Source organism: Hippopotamus amphibius, chromosome 10, assembly GCF_030028045.1.
Source record: "Hippopotamus amphibius kiboko isolate mHipAmp2 chromosome 10, mHipAmp2.hap2, whole genome shotgun sequence".
In the NCBI taxonomy this organism is placed as follows: Eukaryota; Metazoa; Chordata; class Mammalia; order Artiodactyla; family Hippopotamidae; genus Hippopotamus; species Hippopotamus amphibius.
The window spans coordinates 94,306,769-94,327,114 of NC_080195.1; the positions used below are offsets into that span (position 1 = coordinate 94,306,769).

General features: G+C 35.8%; 1 pseudogene; it reads left to right on the forward strand.

Annotated features, from left to right (window-relative positions):
• The window catches only part of LOC130829874 (ribosomal protein S6 kinase beta-1-like), a 58,608-nt pseudogene extending 39,043 nt beyond the window's left edge, over positions 1–19,565 (forward strand).
• The last annotated feature ends 781 nt before the right edge of the window (positions 19,566–20,346 follow it).

Below are 20,346 nucleotides of genomic sequence, written 5' to 3' on the forward strand. Positions count from 1 at the left end.
CAGGGTCTTTTAAAAATCCTTAAAGTAAAATATTAGAATAAGAAGAAAGATGAATATGTTGAAATAAGGTTATAAAATGTTTTAAAATTGTGTGGTGTACTAATATGAGTGCATCATTATGAAATACATTAATATATTTTAGCAGGAAGGAATCTAATAATTCTAATTACAAAGTAGTGATGAACGTAAAACACATGTACAGTACAGTATCTCTAACGGGATAGGAAAAGAAAAATGTACAATTTCTATGGGTAACAAAGTACTTCAAGTACTGCTGTGATTTATTATTCGTTTTTCTAACTAAAAAAAAATAAAGGCTAAATTTCAGTAGGGGACTGATGAAAACAAATATGTTTTTTCTATCTCAGTTCATGGATTTCTTGTAGCCATGAAGCTCTGCAATGACTGAAGACACCAATTTAAAAACCTCTGCTTAACAGAAATATATATATATATATATATATATATATATATATACTAAATGCTACTCGTTATTAACGGTAGAGAATACTGTATTTAAAAATTTAGTCATCAACAATGAATAGATAACTGGATTCTGTCTCTGTCTCTTTCTCTCTGTCTCTCTGTTTCTGTCTCTCTCTCTATTTCTCTCTGTCTCTGCCTCTGTCTCTCTGACTCTGTCTCTCTCTCCCTATATATATATAATTCTATATTCTATATAGCATATATATATATATCCCACCCCATAGGAATTTTGCAAAAGAGTACAAATTAATAAAAATAAAACTTTATAGAGGGATTTCTTATCATGAGTGAATCAAAGCGAGTTTCCTGCCTTTACAAAATGGTGCTTGCTTTTCAAATAGGTATCTTGGGATCCTTAGCTATTTCACAGAAAAAAGATCTGAAACAGTCTAGTGCTCAGGTTTGGAAGTTGGCTGCAGAATAGTTCTCTTGAAAGCATCTGATAGAATCCAGAGATAAAGAGCCAAAGGTATCAGGGAGGTCTGCCAGAAGACTCTATAGAATTGAAAGTATTTGCAGAGAAGTGCCCCTCAGGTAATTGATAAAAAGTAGAGGTATAGTCCACTGAGATAAGAAACTACCACACACAAGAGAATAAAAATTTCTTCTGGGAAATACTGAGCTAATCCATCAACTTTATTTTTTTAGTCCTTTTCTATTTCACTTTCCTTCAATAAAGTCTTTATTTTGACAATGTAGAAAGGTTTACACAAACAGCTTGTAATGGAAAAAGTATAATAATCCCTAAATTCACTTTCTAGGGCAAGTTTACTTGCAACAAAAGAAGGTAGAAGTCTTTCAATTTTTAGCACATTTGGACTAACCGTAAGCAAAAGGGCTTTGCAAAAACATTGTGGAAATTTAATTAGTTTGGTTAGTTGAACACAACTCTGGCTTTTAGTGGAAAAAAAGTAGAGGTTACCTTAAACAGCCAAAATTTGTTTCTGCTTCTCACCGAAAAATACAGCTCTCTACGATATAAAAACTCCTGTTTTAATAAAAATTGGTACTCTAAAACCATTTTCCAACTTTTACTGAATGAGTTATAGAATTGTCAGGGAAGAGACCAATATTTGATGATAATGATATTTACCAGATATTTTACTTGGTATAAACACATATGCTCTAAAATATATTCACTGAGGAATCATAGGAAAGGCATTTTAGCAGTTTGTCTCTAGCTTCTTGGATCACAAGATATCACCCACCAAAAATAAAAGCCTTAAGCTGTTATCCTGCTTGTGACTCTAGGGATCCCCAAAGTAGAAGTGTCTCACAAAAATCTAAATTACTGCATGGTGGCCTATAGGTCTCTGACCTAGTTTTCCCTTACCATGTCTTTGCCTTTTTGTCTTCATCCTTGTCTTCTGCATCAGTCCACCTGCTGCAGTCTGCTGTGTGAACAGTGCTTTCCTTGAGCAGTGTTACTTGACCTCTGATGACCTTGGAGAAATTATTCCCTTTGCAATCCCTACTCTGAGTTCATCATAATCTCCAACTGCTTCTGTGGTTTTTACTTCTCTCTTAGGAAGGTAGGAAAATATATTCCCTTTGGCATGCCTGACTCGTGTGAAGAGATTACAAAGCAGAATTGTTTGCACCCCCAGTGATTCAGTCCTGTTATTGTAGCCTTCTCCTTTCCAACATCCCCAGGACGAGAATGTTGAGAGATTAATGAACAGCCTTACATCCTACCCAAAATGGCTGGACCACTCTACCATGGAGGCTTTGCTCAGTCTGAGCCCGCATACCAGGGTCTTTTCTCATTTATAGGCATAATTTTTCTCTGAAGTATCTCATTGTCTTTTTCTATAATCTATGTTTTATGGCATTCTGTTCCCACCACCATTCTGTCAGATGGGTTTGAGCCTCTGTCTTCTATATTCCATGGGGATCTGTGACTGTAAATCTTGGGAAATAGCTAGATACAACTTTAGAAAAATATTAAGCATTCGATAATGATTAAGTTATGTTTGCCCAGAAATCCATTTGGTAATCCTCAGGAGGCAGTTTAATCACATCGGCCAGCCTAGCCAGCATGTCCCAAACTCAACTAAGGCTCGGAAAGGGCAACATGTGACACAGCCCCTCGCACATGTATCATCTAACTCAGTGATGCCATTTAGAATTACTATATTATATTTTGTAGTAAAAGAAATCAAGATAAATAGAAGTCAAATAAGAAGTGGCAAAGTTGGAGAAAACAAAGTATATCTAAACCCCCAAATAGGTATATCATTATTCAAAATGTCATTAGAGTTATCACAACAATTGATTAACTACTAGGAATAATCCAGTACAACAATCCTTTTTCCTTTGTAGCTCTAGTACATGGGCAAACACTATCAAAGGAACTCAAGTCTGAGAGTGTTCTTTGCTGGATGAAAGTCAACATAAGAGCTCTTAACTTTGGAACCTCAGGAAACAATAAAACCTTCCTTATTCCCCCTGCTTCTTAACCAGACTGTTCAAACTCTCTCCAATATTTTGTGGGAGCAAGGTGTGTAGTGGTTAGACCCATGGCCTCTGGAATCCACAATCAACCCTTCTACAAATCCCATATCTACTACTGACTGACTTGTAATTTGAGATCAAGTATTTTATATCTTTGCTTTCATTTTCATATTTGAAAAAAGGAATAATTGTAGTACGTAATAGCATTATTTTGAAAGTTAAATGAGATATCACTTGTAAAGAGTATAACACATTGCCTAGCACTGAGCAGGCACTTAATGAATAATAGTTATTTTAAATTTGAAAAAACTACAATGCAGAAATCATATCAGAAAATAAAGGAAGCAACTGAGGAGTATGTGTTTTAACTTCCACATTTCAGTATCCCAAACATATTTATTGACTCATTACGGAAACAGTGATTGCAAACTGTGGTTAATATCCACTTTCAAGGCACTGACACTATTTTTTTCTAGTACTGTTATAACATAAAATACCGTCGATGTTTGAGGACAGAGGAAAAGGTATACCATAGTTGTTTTTGAGTGGGAGGTTAAATGGGCAAAGAAAATATGACAGGATTGCAGGGCAGCATTAGGGGGTCACGTGGTTAGCAGCCCTGAGCTTAAAGTCAGGCCAGTTAGCAAGGCAGAGGATTCTTTTTCAGCCACATTCAGCTTCATGCTTTTAGTTATAATAGATAATAAAATTTAACCAAGATATACCTTTTGCTATTAGGGTACAAAGAAAGGAGAGACCAGGTGTATCAGTTAAGAGAACCTCGGTTATGCTGCAGAAAATAAATAATACTCAGCAGCTTAAAACAATCCAAGTTTATGTCTTGCTCAGGTTACAGCTCCATCAGTCAGCGGCAGTGCGGGGGAGCTGGTTGTATTCAGGCTCTGGAGAGTCTCCATTTGACTAAATGTTTCAGCTTCAAGAGACAATTAAATCACTTCTACTCAGAACTTACTGAGGAGAGCTGGGCAAAAGGCCACACCCAACAACAGGGGAACTAGAGGACAATCAGGATATTTGGTAACAGCACTGATGCCACCCAAAGTGAAAGAATCGTCTGTATGTATACTGATATCAAGAAAACGTGATAGGGTCAACGTAGGCGTGATATTCAGTGGTGAAGAGGTAAAATCTGAAAGAAATGAAGGCTAGATGATGATGAAATCTTTAAATAAGTGAAAAAAAAGAATGAAGAACAGGTAGTAAAATCAGATGAGAAGTGTTTCAAAGCAGAAATGAGGGGGTGGGTTCAGCCTGAGGAAATGAGGACCAAAACAGGTAATTGTCCTCCTTCAGGTTTGGTTTTATGAGAGCTGCATGTAAAAATAGTGATTTCAGGTGAAAGCTAGGTATCATTTGAAGCGAAAAGGTAAATAAAGAAAATAATGAGAGGTGAGTTTGGGGTTAATTTTTTTTTCTTTTTTTCTGATAATGAATCATGTGACTAGAGGACACAATGGAAGGATTTCAGAAGTTGGGGAGGATGGCAGATGTGGTCAGATTCAACAATGTACAGATCCACATGAAGATGTGTATTCAAGGACTGAGGCATGACCTAGGCTTTCTGGGCATCTTGTGATTACTGACGCACAAAGACAAAGGGCAAAATGAAATTTGTGTCCATGCTCTCTAAGGCATATTGCAGTGGTGACGTTGTGGAGAGAGAGAAGAAAGAGCCTTGCCCAGAGCACAGAGAACTCATTGACTCCATCTTATCTGTATCATTTTTCACCACCGTAAGTGCTGAAGAAGTCAAAAGAGTGCATGGCCTTGTAGGATAGTACTGACAATTATTTAAAAGATTTGCACTACCGTAAGCAACACATTCAGATAATAAAATCTTGGAATGCATTTAATGTCCCATATAGAGTAGCCTTTCAGTTTACTCTGAAATCTGACCAGAGTTCATTTTCTGTATGGATGAAGAATGTGATAGAAGTCCTAATTAGCTTGACACTCACTTCTGGGAAATAAGTAATGGGTATGTACATAATTAGATGCTGGACTAGAGAAATTGCTGGAATTTGCATATGATTGCATTGCTAAAGTTTTGTTATAGTGATGAGGTTTTTGCCTTTGTGTTTTATCTAGCTGAATTGTTGAGTAGGTAATTATTTAAAAAAATAGATCTATTCAACTAAGGTATTAGGATGAAAAGCTATTAAAGAAGATAGTGATACAATTGGTTTCTGACCCAGTAAATGGTAACTTGAGGAAATAAAATTTTTAAATCATTTAATTTATCACATACGTGTTTTTTAGTTTCCTGCAATTTAAAAGCGTCATTGTCCTCATCTTTACTTGTAATGAACTCCCTACCAATTAGATTACCTGAATGCTTTCTCTAAATTTGAATTAGTAGATGTTTATACAATAAACGTATCTAGTGTATATTTCATATGACCACTTAAAAATGTCTACTTTAGAAACAAAATGTTTTGAATTAAGCAACTTATTCTTCTGGTAGGCTTGGAAAAGAAGTAGTGTTTTATCTTCAAATTAAAGGTTTAAAATTTGCCCTATAAATAATATAAAAGGGATATGTTTTATTAATATGTAGAAATAAATTTCAAGAAAGTATTTCTAAAACTAATAGTAAAAGAACAAAACACTGAATAACAATCATCCTGGCTAAAGCTTTCAAGTTACTTTCTATTTACGTCTAAAAATCAGCCCACAGTGAGGTTTTGACTGGCAGTAAGGGATCACTGGATAACTTCTTTTGTACTTCAAAGGCAAGATGAGGTTATTCAACAAGCATTTCTTAAAGAAATCAAACATGTGTTATCCCAATGTTCTACTTGTTTCCTGTTTTTAAGAGGTGTGTTTTGCCCGATGAACTAGTTTTTCTAGTGAGGTAGGTCTTAACCACCTTTAAGTAAATAATATACAATTTGAGGCCTCCATTCATAAGTAGCTCATATAGTCAAAAGGGTCCATGTACCAGCTTCCACTGTATTCTATGTTATGGAAGTCTGTGCTCTGTTTGTAAATCAAATCCACTACTAGATGTGTGGAAGAAATTTAAAAAGCGAGAGAGATTTTGACATCCAAGCTCGTAAAAATCATTTAAGGGAAAATTTAAAGATGATTATGGAAATTTTATTTATTTTAATATAGGTGTGGAAAATATTACTGAGGTGATATTTCAGATGAATTTGTTAGTTAATAAATTACACTCATCAGCTGTGGTGGACATGGTTGCAATTTCTTTCTTCTGGGACAAGAGCTATGAACCCAATGAACTAGCAGCCACAGAGGAAAAACTTTGCTGAGCATGTTGAAGAGATTGGCTGTCTTTAACCCTAGACTTGATTGTGCTATAGGTAGGTTCAGAATGTACTAATTCTCCATGGCTGAAGTGCCTTCAATTCAGTAAAATCATGGTTTCAAGCATTGCTGAGCAATTTGTTGATAATAATGTCACAATTTCAAAGTGATTGGCTGATTTAGATGAGAAAAACTCCTTGGGATATGTGTGAGGTAAAAAGTTTCCCTCGTATATGTGTGCTTCAGATTCAAGGACCGCTGATTAAACTAAGAGGAAAATTTTGCCTCTAAACTGATGGCATATCCTTAAGGTTTTGGGGACAAGTTTATGAGTTCAGAATTATCTGGAAAATTTCATAAACAACTGTAGTCCAATTTTGGTCCTTTGGCTCTGATTGACCGTTGATCATATAAAAATGTCAGACATACTTTACTGACTTAAAATTCCTCAAATTCTTACATAATCACACTCCTTAATAAAGATTACATGACTATCTTTATTCTCATTTGGCTTAACAACAACAAAAAAATCTATCAAGAATTAGGATCAGGTCTAAAACTGTATCATCATATATCAGCACTATAAAGATCCACATTTTGAAGAATTAAGACTATATGTATTAAACATTGCTTTCCACATGTTGATTTTAAGTTCCAAAACATGGTGTTCCAAGCCCATCATGATCTACATCTTTTCTTGCTTTCCAAACTTATTTATTTTATAACATACTTTATTCTTACTTTCCAGTAATTCAAATTGATTATAGTTCCCAGAATCCGTTTATGATATTTTATACTTCTTTTTCTTTATATTATGAAATTTTCTCTTCCTTGGAATACCTATTCTCTTTTTGCTACTGAACTGTTACTCATTTTTCAAAAGCACCTTAGAAATAAATTCCACCAGTAAGTTCTCTCTTGTTACCTCAGGCACGTAACATTAGGCCAGATCTTGAGTTCTACATGTTTTTTGTAATACTTCAGTTCCATATGTAACAAACTGCCTCAACATTTTTATTTTGTATTATAAACCTCCTTTTCTAGATAATTAAACCATGAAAAGTAAGTACTCTTTTTATCCCTATATGATCAAAATACTTCTGGCACACAATTATGTAAGTAATAATAATAATTTGTTTGAATCAATAAGGAAATGTTTACTAATAATAACAAATCATGTATGACAAATTCACATACATGGGAGTTCGAATATGATATGTCTTGAAAAAAATCTACAAAACTCCCCAAACTCTGAAACTTCAGTTCTAGATTCCCAAGAGACTGTTCTGTGACTCATAATCTCTCTAATAGACTTTTATCCAGCTCAAAACTTTTCTGTAATTCCAAACAGTTCTTCTCCTGTAGTATGCATACAGTTGACCTGACGGTAAAATTTTGGGAGGATACAGGAAATATTCTATTTTCTTTCCCTGTATTCTCACAGATATTTTCCTTGTTATTTACATTTTTCAAGCAATCTACTGAATGCAGTTTACATTCCCTAAAACAAAAATAGACTATTTTTAGTTGTAATTTTTTCTTTTTAAAATGTACATATAGGGCTTAGAAAAAGGATGGGTTAGGTTTTATTTCATCTCTATCACAATGGAACTGATAAGTATACAAGTGATTCTAGTACACTAGGAATCCAAATGTTTGAGAAACAGTTGTCTACCCCACATATAAGTAGAAATCCTGCAGGGGGATTAAACTCATCTACAAACGTGGATGGGCTGATATGGCCTCATAATCAATCAATAAATATTGTATCCTCAGAAATACATCCTCAGAAATATACTAAAAGTTGTGAAGGATAAAGAATTAGCATGAAATTGGTTATAATCTATTTGGAAAGTCAATATTTACTAACCTGAAATGAAAATTTATATTAAAAAAGAATATAAAGTTTCAAAGGGTATAAAAAAATAACATTAAAGGGATCAGTAACAGAATAGATTGTTGTCCAACTATTTATCTCCCTCATAACTGCATTATAGATTCCCATTCATTATCAGGAGTTACTCAGGTGTTTTGTTGATAGAAATTATGCCCTTATTTCATTTTGAACTTGACCGTAAAGTACCCTTTCTCCAATGGAATGTAAGCAAATGTGATATTTATTATGTCAAAACCAAAACTTTATTTTTTTTATAAATTTATTTATTTGTTTATTGGCTGTGTTGGGTCTTTGATGATGCACATGGGCTTTCTCTAGTTGCAGCAAGCAACTACTCTTCATTGTGGTGTGTGGGCTCCTCATGCAGTGGCTTCTCTTGTTGCAGAGCATGGGCTCTAGGCATGGGCTTCAGTAGCTGCAGCACAGAGGCTCAATAGTTGTGGCTCACAGGCTCTAGAGCACAGGCTCAATAGTTGTGGTGCATGGGTTTAGTTGCTCTGCGGCACATGGCATCTTCCTGGAGCAGGGATTGAACCCATGTCCCCTGCATTGGCAGGCAGATTCTTAACCACTGCGCCACCTAGGAAGTCCCCAAACCAAAACTTTAATATGATTGCATGATCTGGCTCAGTCTCTCTCTTATTTTGGTACTTTTGTTCCAGGAAAGAATACCATGTCCCAGGTAGAGTTTGCTTCATTCAGTCCTAGACTAAGAAAACATGAGGAGGAGAGCAGAGCAGGGCAACTACCAACTTGTCCTTACTGTAACATGAGCAAGACATAAATGTTGTAAACTCATGATATTTTGACACTGTTGTTATTCCAGGACTTATAAAAAAATTAATACTAGAGTCAGAGTGCTGATATAGCATACATAAAACTAAAATAGGGTGCTACTGACTTTGGGCCAAGTGTCAGGCAGTGTGAACATCATTAACAAAGTTTATATAAATGACAATCCAATGTTATTTCTGCCAGATTGTTTGGTAAAACTATTGCCTGTTTTAAAATTAGGTAGTGTATCTAATGAATTTGTGCCCTCTACCATGGCTATTAGCAGTGTTTTGCATGGTACCACAGCAAAGAGATGAGTTTAAGGACAAATTAGGCTGTTGGCAATCAGAGATGAAACAGACAAAGAATTCACAAAATTCAGGACGTGCAGGTTTGAAAGATGCACTCAACTACAGTCATCAAACATAACCTTGAGAAAAGACCTGAGTCACAAAAGCTAATGAAGACAAAGTCTTTAGGAAAACACCAAATCAAGGCACAGAGAGAGAGAAGTGATCATCAAACTGTTTGCTAAGACCTCTCACCGACTTATAAGCAGAGAAAAGAAACCAAACGTGTGGTCCCCAAAAAGACAGTTAAGATCAAAATACCTATCAAGAAGCCTAGGCAAGAGATACGTCTCAAAAAGCATTATGGGGGTGACTACTGGCACAAGGGGCTGACCGAAATCAAATAGCTAAATGCCAAGTGTTTGAAAGTTATATCTGTAAAATTATATCTCCAAAGGTGCCACAAGCTTGGTTTAAAAGAGACTACAATACAAAACAATCCTTATGCTCTCAATTTTCTAACGGCAGAAACAGGAAGTTATGCAGCTTCTACAGTGCTCAGATTCCCCCACGTGCCTTTCCTATGTGACTGAGGAGAATGGCAAAAAAAGAAGAGCCTCCAGGAGGGCAAAGTCTAAGTTACGAGAAACAAAGACTGGTGATCAGTAACCAACACAGAAGTGAGTTACATTGGGGGTAAATCAGGGAATATTCCCTAAATTTCATGGTGGCAGACCTTTACCATTGTGACACAGGGATTCATTGCCACGCAGCAGTGGCTCTGAGGATCTCTTCTTTTTCTCTATCTGAATGAGTGTGTTTATTTGGTTAGAGTATCCCTGTGTCACCATAACATTTTGGGTGTGGTTGAGGAATAGGCTTATATTATTTGTTCATATGTTTCCAGATCAAAAGGAACTGCATCTGGAGCTGATTGAAATCATGGGATGTAGAACTTTGTATTTTATGCCTTAATTAAAGGCATTTGCTTTATTCCTAGGGGAAGTATTGAGTGCATTTCTCATGCAGGAGGAAAGCCAATTATATGCCATCGAGAGCACAGATTGGAGTAATTGGTGTTATTGTTTGAATATCTGCTCCCCCCCCCTAAGAGTATTATATGGTCCTATCTTCCAGAAAGTGGAGTATACTTTTCTACTGCAATGTAAGGCATGCGTAAGTGATTTGTTTTAGCCAATGAAATGAGAGTAGACATGACACACAAGACAACAGTTCAAACCGAATCTTTGGGTACATCTGTGTAATTTTTTTCAAACTTTTCCTTAAGAACAATGTATCCCAGATATTGGTTAATCCTTCACAGTGTGTTCTGGAGCTAGTTGATGCATGGAGCTAATCTGAGTCCAGTCAAGTCCAGCCAGACTCAACAGAGCTCAATTAACCCAAAGCTGACCTATAGCCTACCTCCTGCCAACCCAGAGAGTCGATTTTACTGTAGTAAAAATGAATGTTTCCCATTGCAATGAAGAAAAGTAATCAGGAAAAACTTTGTACATACAGGTGGTACTTATGCCATATTGTGGAGATTTGGCATCTGGATAACAAGAGGGTGAAGCAAAATAACAATATATTTGAAGCTAAGGTAAGAGCAATTGCAAAGGTGAAGAAGCAGGAATAAAGTGGAATTGTTGGAGAAAAAATAAAGAAATAATTCTGATTACAGAAAAAACTGCATGATGAGGAATAGTAAGAAATGGACTAAAACTCTGAGCAAGTTGTGAAGATTCACCATCTCTGGGGCTTTATGCATGGCATAGTGAAGCAACACAGACAGCTTATGTTATCATGGTCATGTGTTTCTAGCTTCTGTTGTCTCACGGCTTATGTATATGTTGAGAATGCTTTCCTCTCAGAGTGCTCCTAATTGTCACAAGATAGGACCCAGAAGAGCAAGTCTAGTTTCAGGGTTCTCACTTTCATACTGTGATTTGTTGGAACATATTTGAATCTCAGTTTGTTAACGTAAAATCTTTAAGCTTTCATTGACTCTGAATTCACATCCTTAAGAATCGATTGCAATGCTAATCTGAATGTAGAAAAAAGCAGTAAAATGGCAAAAAGCATCATTTCAGTTATCTATTATTTAGCTGAAATTTTACTGCTAAATACAAATATATACGTATATATTGGTTTAACAATAGTAGTAATAGTATCTTATTCAGTAAGAGAATAGCACTGTCAGCTATTGAGAAAGGTTATCTTTGAGCTATGTGACCTAATGCCCTGTGGTTCAGAGGGTAGAGCCTTCGATGACATTTCTTTCAATCTTAATGTCATCAGAGCCAACGTTTGGGGGACATGAGTTTATTTCAAAATGACAGGTGAGTCTTAGAACAATTTTTCTTGTTTCCTTCCTGAAAAATGATGATTTTAAGTTTAATTCATTTTTTAAAAATCTTTTATGGATGGTAGGTGGTCTGCAATAGTGAAATATATGTTTGTTTTAATTTAACCTATGAAAATTCCCTATGTCATTAGGTGATTGAACTGATCTTCCAAAAAGTGGAATTTTATTTACTGCTATAAGGAAAAGTTTTAACATTAGCAGATATTAAAGTATTTGACAATGTAGTTCAGTTCAGTAATCCAGTGATTCATTGATTCAATTTGGTTATTTTATATTTTATTCCCAACTGAGTGGCATCAGTTCCTTTGATTAAGATGTTACTTTAAAGGAAAATAAGCCATTCATATTTTATTTCTCTGTACACTATAAATGAAATTGGCTTATTAGCAAGCCACATTTGAAAACCAATCATACTATTTGAACATTAAATCTCATATTTACATAATTGTGCATTAAAAGTAACTTTTAGAATGTTTATCTGGACATTGAAAGTTGAAAACATAACCTAATTGGTTTAATTGACTTAGTACTGTAATTTAAGATTTGAATTCCATAATAGCCCAACAGACAAAGTGGCATTAAAGTTTTCAGGACACCTACAAATGCCTGCCCTTGGCTCGAAACAGAGATGTTTCCAGAAAACTAGCCCTATGACTAAGAGAACTCCTCTCTGCATCTCTCGAATACCTGTTTTCTCCTCTTTCCTTTTTCCTGGAAGGAAGTATATGGAACTCCAAGTATTATTATTTTTATTTAGTATCTGGATGCTTGCAAATTTTAAAATTATAACCTTATTAAAACATATGTCAGATACTTCAGTACTTTTTAAGTGCTATTTTTAGACTCTCTAAGGTTTTTACATGGCTGTAGGATATATTATAGGTGCTATATAACCTCAAAGTTCCTTTAAATTTGTTCTTGAATCACTCTCCAGATGAAATCCACACCACATATCTACATCCAGTCCCTCTCATCTTATTTTGGTTCCTCAAACTTTTCACACATCACAGAACCCCCGAGAGCTGGAACACGATTCCTCCACCCCATTTGCCCAGCCAATGTGGCGTGAATCTTCATTTCTCAAGACTTAACTCATTTTCTCTGTGAAACTTTTTCTGAAGTCCCAGACTAATTTAGATGCCCATGTTACATACTCTATCAAAAAGGGTATATGTTCCTTTCTGATATTTATATTCTAATCTTAATTTGTGCATATATCTTTAAAACTATAGTATGGGATAGCATATTATGTTTGGCAATTCCTTCTTGTTTATTTAAATCTGGGAAGAACAGCATGCATAATTAATCCCTCTGATAGTACTTATCTAAGTTAGAGATAAGGTGTCTATGGCTGAAAGGAAAAGAATGCTAAATCCTAGAATTACAAAAACAAACATGCCTCAGAAGAAGGTCTAGCATATAAAAAAGAAAAGTGATTAGCTCTCCCAAATATTTTTAGAATTATGTAAATGTCTCACTGGAATTGAGAATGATATTTTCGCTGAATGCAAGCTCTTTATTTGCCCACTTTAATTGCCTATCTAGGCAGATATTTGGTAATTGCAATGTATAGGTCAAATAAACTCCCTAATATGGTTTTCAGCACTTTCAGCAAGCTTTCTGCAAGTTAAATGAAAGTATCAAATAAGAAATTGCCATATCAGATTTTTCTCCCGAATTAGAACAGAACTTTATTATTACCATTTTGAGTGTTGCTATTTCATCAGTGATCTTGAAGTAGCTACTGCCTGATGACTCTGGTAGAGAAAAAAAGGTCATGGCTAACATTGTACTGGCATCTTGCCTTTGTCTAGTCACAGCAGGAGCCATTGCTCTATGGAACATTTAAAGAAAAGAAATCTGTGGCTTTTATGATGATTGAGATGCTGTACAATTCCAGGGTAGGGGGTCAATTAGAAATGAAAGGGCTTAAAACTTCTCTCAAAGCAGATCTCTTTGGAGAGGTCATTTTCAGAAAGCATCTCATTTGTGCATCTCTGAAGTGCTTTTTAAAAAGCATATTCTCTTAAAAAATGAAGAACCTGCCAAAAATCCCAAGGATCAGAACTAGAAGGGATACATTAATGAATAAGAAGTAATTGTAGAAATCCATTAGGAAATCTAGTAATTTCTGTCTATTTAAATAGTGCTATTTGCATATATTTTACCATTGATATGGTAAAATGCTAATTTTTTATAAAGTCATTTTGTAATTGATTGTTTCAGTCATTTTTCTGTTTACATTAAAAGACAGATGTTATTCTTACATTTGTATTTGTCATTAAATTGTGTTCAGAGTAAGAGAGAATTTTATAAATTGTCTTTAGGGGACAACCAGTTCTTTTTATCCTATTTACGTGACAAAACATGGACAAGATATTGTGGAGACCATGAAAGAAAATCTGCTCTTTCATTGAAGATTCAAATGACTATAGGGCCTTATACTAGCACAAAGAAAAGAAAAAGAAAATATAAATTTACATAGGAAATATTTTTTTACATTTTAGTAGATTATAGTCCAGTAGAAGATATGTAGAAGATTCAAAAATTAGAATAAGATAGTGGGGGTCACTTGCCAGTTCCCCGAAGATGCCACTACCATGCTAACTTGCGGATAAAGCAAAGCCAAGTTTATTACTTCAGTCGGGGGAGACCCTGTATTGACAGAGTCTTAGTAGGGTCTCAGAAGGGAGATATCATCAGTCTCAGAAGGTTTCTGAGATCTCATTTTTCTCCTTTTACTTTGAGCATTTACTTTAGAAATTTTGTAGTTTTAAGTACTTTCTCCTCTCTTTGAAATGTATATAAATTCTTTTTAAGACTAGATTAGCATTTTGTTAGTTTATAGCCTAGGAATGTCTTTCTCAAGAACTTGGAGACTGTTTTTTTGAAATGTAATCATCAAGAGAGATAGCACCCCTTACTCTCAGTCTCTGTAAGAGGGGAGGAGCCTATTTCTGTGGGCACTTTGCTCCAAGGTGCAAGACTAGTTCCTTTTATCATAAAGATATGAGACATTTGTTTTTCCTCTGTGTGAGCCAATTAACTCACACAGATGGACACCCCCATAATAAGGCAAAGTTAAGATGAACTATATGTGATAAATGGTGCTAAGTCCTCTGACTTGAGGACTAGTTGTCACTTATCTTGAAAACAAGTAAGTAATAGGTTGTATCCCCATGACTGTGTAAAAGAGTGAGATTTATTTTTGTCTTTGAACTCTCTTAGCAGATTACTTGTAATGCACATCACACTCTGGTTTAATTAATGTTTATTCAATAATAAAAGTGTTCTCTTTCTCTACTACCTTTGTGGGAAGAACTGCTGGGTTGGGAGACTTTGTTTTTAATTCTATTTACCCAACACTTCCATCGCAGGGGGTCTGCTTGGGACTGGGCAAAGTTTGTGCTGTAATAGCTTAGGATTGGTGGGCACAGGGAGAGAAGGGTTTTAAGTGAGTCTTGAAGAGTAAAGATTTCTTTGCTCAGCTAAAATCAAGCATTATTATTCTGAGGAGGAGCTATGGGTAAGTAGACTAGTCTATTGTTCAGATAAGCAGGTATTCAGTAAGTTTCTAAAACGATGAATAAAGTTATTATAACTTCATCTCCCTGGGTAAAAATTTTCTGGAGTATTGAATTCATGTTAATTGCAGGCAATAGAATATTAAATTCATGTTAGTGTAGACAACAAGCTGCAGGGCTGTAAATGGTTTCAATTCTCATGTGGAAAATTGCCACAAATGATATAAGCCAACTGTTTTTGATGTTCAGAGCAAAGAGGCATCATATTTCAGTCGTGATGAGAGAAAGTGTGTTCATAACTGCTGGAATTCATGACTGTTCTTGAAGACAAGAAAGAATTTCAGGAAAAAGGCATTAATAGGAAAGATGTTCTAGCTAGGATTGATTGAACAGCATATGAGGCTGTAATCTTGGGGAAAGGAAGGGAATCTGAATATGTAGCTTCACTGATAAAGAGCCAGAGATGAGGCTGAAATAAAAATAGGGGAGAGATTCTAAGGAGTTTTGAGTGCTGACCCTTAGGACTTTGGTTTTTACTTGGTAGGAATCAGGGAAAGAAAATCAAATCGACAACTGATTTAATATTGATGCCGATTCAGTGGTAACGCTAGAGAAGCTATATCAGCTAGAATGTTTTAGGAGCAGGATATATTATTATTGACTTTAGTTATCCAGTATTAAAAGATCTGGAGCAGATGGTTCAAGGGTTATATAACTCAGCTTCTCAACCATACCCAGATTCTAGGTCATCATCTTACTATTCTCTTGTTCACCAGATGGCGGTCCTATAGATCAAGCATCATATATGCATATGACCACGCCCAATCCAGGACATAGGAAGGTGGCTTTCTATCTCCTCATCTCTGTTTTCTTTTTCTTTCTTTCCTTTTTTAATCCAGAAGGCATACATTTCCAGAAATCTTCCAGAAGACTTTACTTCAGATCAGAAAGTAGACAAGATGGGGACACATGCTCACACTCTTGTTGCAAGGGAGAGAATATGAAAGTAAGTGGAAAGAAAAGAGAGGGAAAAGATTATTCCCCTACAGTTAGCAATTTGTATTATGTAAAGCTGCAAAAATGAAAATGCTATGTTTCCTCAAGAACTGATTGAATTGCTAGAGAACTTAGTGGGATAGTTAAGATAAGATAAAAACACATGATAATGATTACATAAAATGTCAGAGGGCTTGTGATAATAGGTTAACTGCTTAGAAAACAATTAAGGTATACCCCAACCTCATATCATATTACGGCATAAATTCCAGAAAGATTAACAATTATAAATCATAGTTTTATAACATAGTTATAAAAAAATGAAACTGGGCTTCCCTGGTGGCGCAGATGTTAAGAATCCGCCTGCCAATGCAGGGGACACAGGTTCGAGTCCTGGTCTGGGAAGATCCCAAATGCTGCTGAGCAGCTAAGCCTGTGTGCCACAACTACCAAGCCTGTGCTCTAGAGCCTGCATGCCACAACTACTGAGCCTGTGTGCCACAACTACTGAAGCACACGCTCCTAGAGCTTATGCTCCGCAACAAGAGAAGCCACCATAATGAGAAGCCTATACACCACAATGAAGAGTAGCCCCTGCTTGCCACAACTAGAGAAAGCCTGCACACAGAAATGAAGACCCAACATGGCCAAAAATAATTAATTAATTAATTAATTTATTTATTTATTTATTTTAAAAAAGAAACTATCAATTGGATATGAGAATGTATTTTTGATTTTGAGATCAGATTATATCAAAGCATAAAAGTGATATCACAAAGGAAAAGAGAGATCACAATGGAGAAATATACATTGTAAACTACATGACCAAAATAAAGCATCAGAAAAAATTGTAGAAGAAAATGGTTTCAAAATAATTATCATTTAATTTATGAATGCTTAATATGATTACTAATTTAAAAAGCTTTTAGAGAATGATTTTTAAAACACATATCAATGACCCCTAAATAGGTAAAGAATAGAAAGAGAAAAAATGTAAAGAAAAAGTTGTGAAAAGAAAGCTACTAATATCCAGAATTGCAAATTTGAGCACAATGATATTTCCTACCGAATGTCAAAGAAGAATAAAAATGAGTATATAAGAGATGTTAAGAATGTTGGAAAATTGGTCTTTCATATCTTAGTTGATGAAGCAGCAATGAAAACATGCCTCATTTCTAAAAGATGATTTGGTAATATATATCAAAATATTAAAATGTGTTTTTTGACTTAGTATTATAGCCTATAGTTATTGAGTAATACTGTGATAAAGGTACTGTTCTGCATACTTTATATATAGTAACCTGTGTCATTCTGACAATAAGCCTATGGAGTAGGAATCATTATTAATCTCTTTTACAGATGAGAAAACTGCAGCACTGTGGGGTGAAATAAACTGGGGGACACAGCTGAGAAGCCTTGGGGCCAGATAGCAAAACTATGGTGTCTGAACAGCTCACACACATAAATATCATGTTACCTTGCTTATGTAGTTTAAATAATCCTACTTAAAGAAATAGAGGAATTATAAAGATGTATGTTAAGGATATTTGCATAAACAATTTTTAAAGTAGTTAAAACTTTCATATGAAATAAGTGTCCAAACAGGAGAATTTTGCTTAAAATGTTTACATTTCTCAAAATTGGCAGTGATTACTTTTTGCTTCTGGCTGGCAACTAAACATACTCATAATCTTTACTTTGGAGATTTTAAGTAAATGACAAAATTCAAATTCTGAATATGTATGATCTGTAGTCATTTTTTTTTTATTTGAACAGGAGTTTGGGAAATTCTTGACAGTATCTAGAGAAGCATGGATTTCTGGGACAGAGGAAGTAGGCTTCAGGTAGGATGGAGTGTTCAAAATGTAGGATTGCTTACCGAATGTGCTACTGTCAACCTTACTCCTATTCCTCGAGACAGCTAAAGTATTCCATTGCAAAGTTTTATTTCTGTGTTGTTTTCTATTCAGAAAGTATGTTCTCATTCAGTCATTTCAGGTAGGGATCATGGACGAGACTGTTTTTCTGTCGAGTCTCTGTGTAAATTTAACCTCCTCTTAGACAATGGATAGATGATAGATAGATAGATTAGATAGATAGACAGACAGACAGACAGACAGACAAATGGATAGATAGATGATAGATAGATAGTCTAAACATCTGGTGTTGGCTGCAGCCATGGAGGGACTAGGTCCTTGAGACGATAAAGGAGGCAGAATGCCTTTTACCCAGCACCAGACTTCTAAGACAGGGAAGCTGAGGACATAGCAGGAGTGTTTGACATAGCCTGGACCAGCCAGAGGATACAGGCTCTAAGGATGAGCTGGAGGGGGTGGGTCAGCTAAAGGAAAGCACAGACCCTGGGGAAGTTGGACCATATGCACTTAGTATGGAGTGTTGTGAGAAACTTGAAATCTCAGAAACTAGCGTGAACAGAGGGACAGAAAGATTCAGGCCAGAATGTTTTGAGCTACTTTATGCACTTGGTAAAGGCAGCTGTGGAAAGGTTTTTCAAGTATGAAAAGTAACAGGAGCAAAAACTCAGAAAATATTTGCCTTGGAGGTGCTCAAAAAGACAATGATAGTAAAAAGTGCTAAAGATACAGCTCATACAAAATGCAGGGCAGAATATTCTGAAGAAAGTAAAGCATCTCTTCATTGTGGATTTAATTTATGCTTTTCAGACCGGTGGAAAATTCTACTTCATCCTTGAGTATCTCAGCAGAGGAGAATTATTTATGCAGTTAGAAAGAGAGGAAATATTTATGGAAGACACAACCTGCTTTTACTTGGCAGAAATCTCCATGGCTTTGGGACATTTACATCAAAAGGGGATTGTCTACAGTTATCTGAAGCGGGAGAAAGTCATGCTTAATCACCAAGTTCATGGAAACTAACAGATTTTGGACTATTTCAAGAATCTATTCATGATAGAAGAGTCACACCACATTTTGTGGAACAAAAAGAACACATGGCTCCTGAAATCTTGATGAAAAGTGGCCACATTAGTGCTGGGGTTTGGTGGAGTTGAGGAGCATTAATGTGGAACGTGTTGACTGCAGCAACCTCTTCACTGGGGAGAAGGGAAAGAAAACAACTGACAAAATCCTCAAGTGTAAACTCAATTTGCCTCCCTACCTCACACAACAAGCCAGAGATCTGCTTAAAAAGCTACGGAAAAGAAATGCTGCTTCTCATCTTGGAGCTGGTCCTGGGGACAAGCTCATCCATTCCTCAGATATAATAACTTGGAAGAACTGCTAACGGGGAAGGGAGAGCCCCCTCTTTAAACCTCTTTTGCAACCTAAAGAAGATGTGAGTGTGTTGGATTTGAAGTGTACACGTCAGACATCTGTCTACCTGTTGACAGCTCAGATGACTCCGCTCTCAGCAACATTGACAAACAGGTCTTTATGGGGTTTGCATGTGTGGCTCCATCTGTACTTGAAAACTTGGAAGAAAAGTTTTCCTTTGAACCAAAAGTCTAGGCAACTTGAAGAGGTGTTGGCAGCCCATGAACAGCTGTCAGCCAGGTCAAATTTTCTCCTGGAGGTTTCTGGGGAAGAGATGCTTCAGCCAGCATGGCAAATCCTCAGACACCTGTGGAATATATGGTGGAAACAAGTGGAAGAAATAGAGCAGATAGATGTGATCATGACTGGGGAAGCTTCAGCATCACTTCCAAAATGACCTCCAAACTCCTGGCCATACAAAATCAAGCTCTTCCCATGATCTCCAAACAACCAGAGCACCTGTGTATGAACTGATGTCAGAGCAATGCTTTTGATGAATTTGAGGCAAAAAGTTGGGGAGGGGATGTGTGAGCATCCTTCTAGGTGAGACAAGAAGACTCTAAATAACAGTCTTGAAGAATCAGTGTTGTTCCACAAAACACTTTGGACAGAGGAAAAATAAACATGGGTTTAAAAAAATCAATCAATGGTGCAAAGGAACTTAAGTGAAATAGTATTTTGAAACCCTTAGACACATCAATTAATTGATTCTTAGCAACATCTTTTCAACCTCATCAAGAATTTTCATGTTGATGGCTTGAAACGGACAGTATTAAGGGTAAGGTGTTGCTTTTGAATCATTGTTGAGTTCTGATTGTATTGAAAAAGAGCTATCCTTTCATTAGACAAAGTATGAAATTGCCTGTAGTACTTGCGACTATGGATAAATTAACATAAAAACTTGGTCACGCTTTTTCCAGCACTATGGAATCAAAGACAAAAGAAACTTATCAATGGATGTTTTATGTGCAAAAAA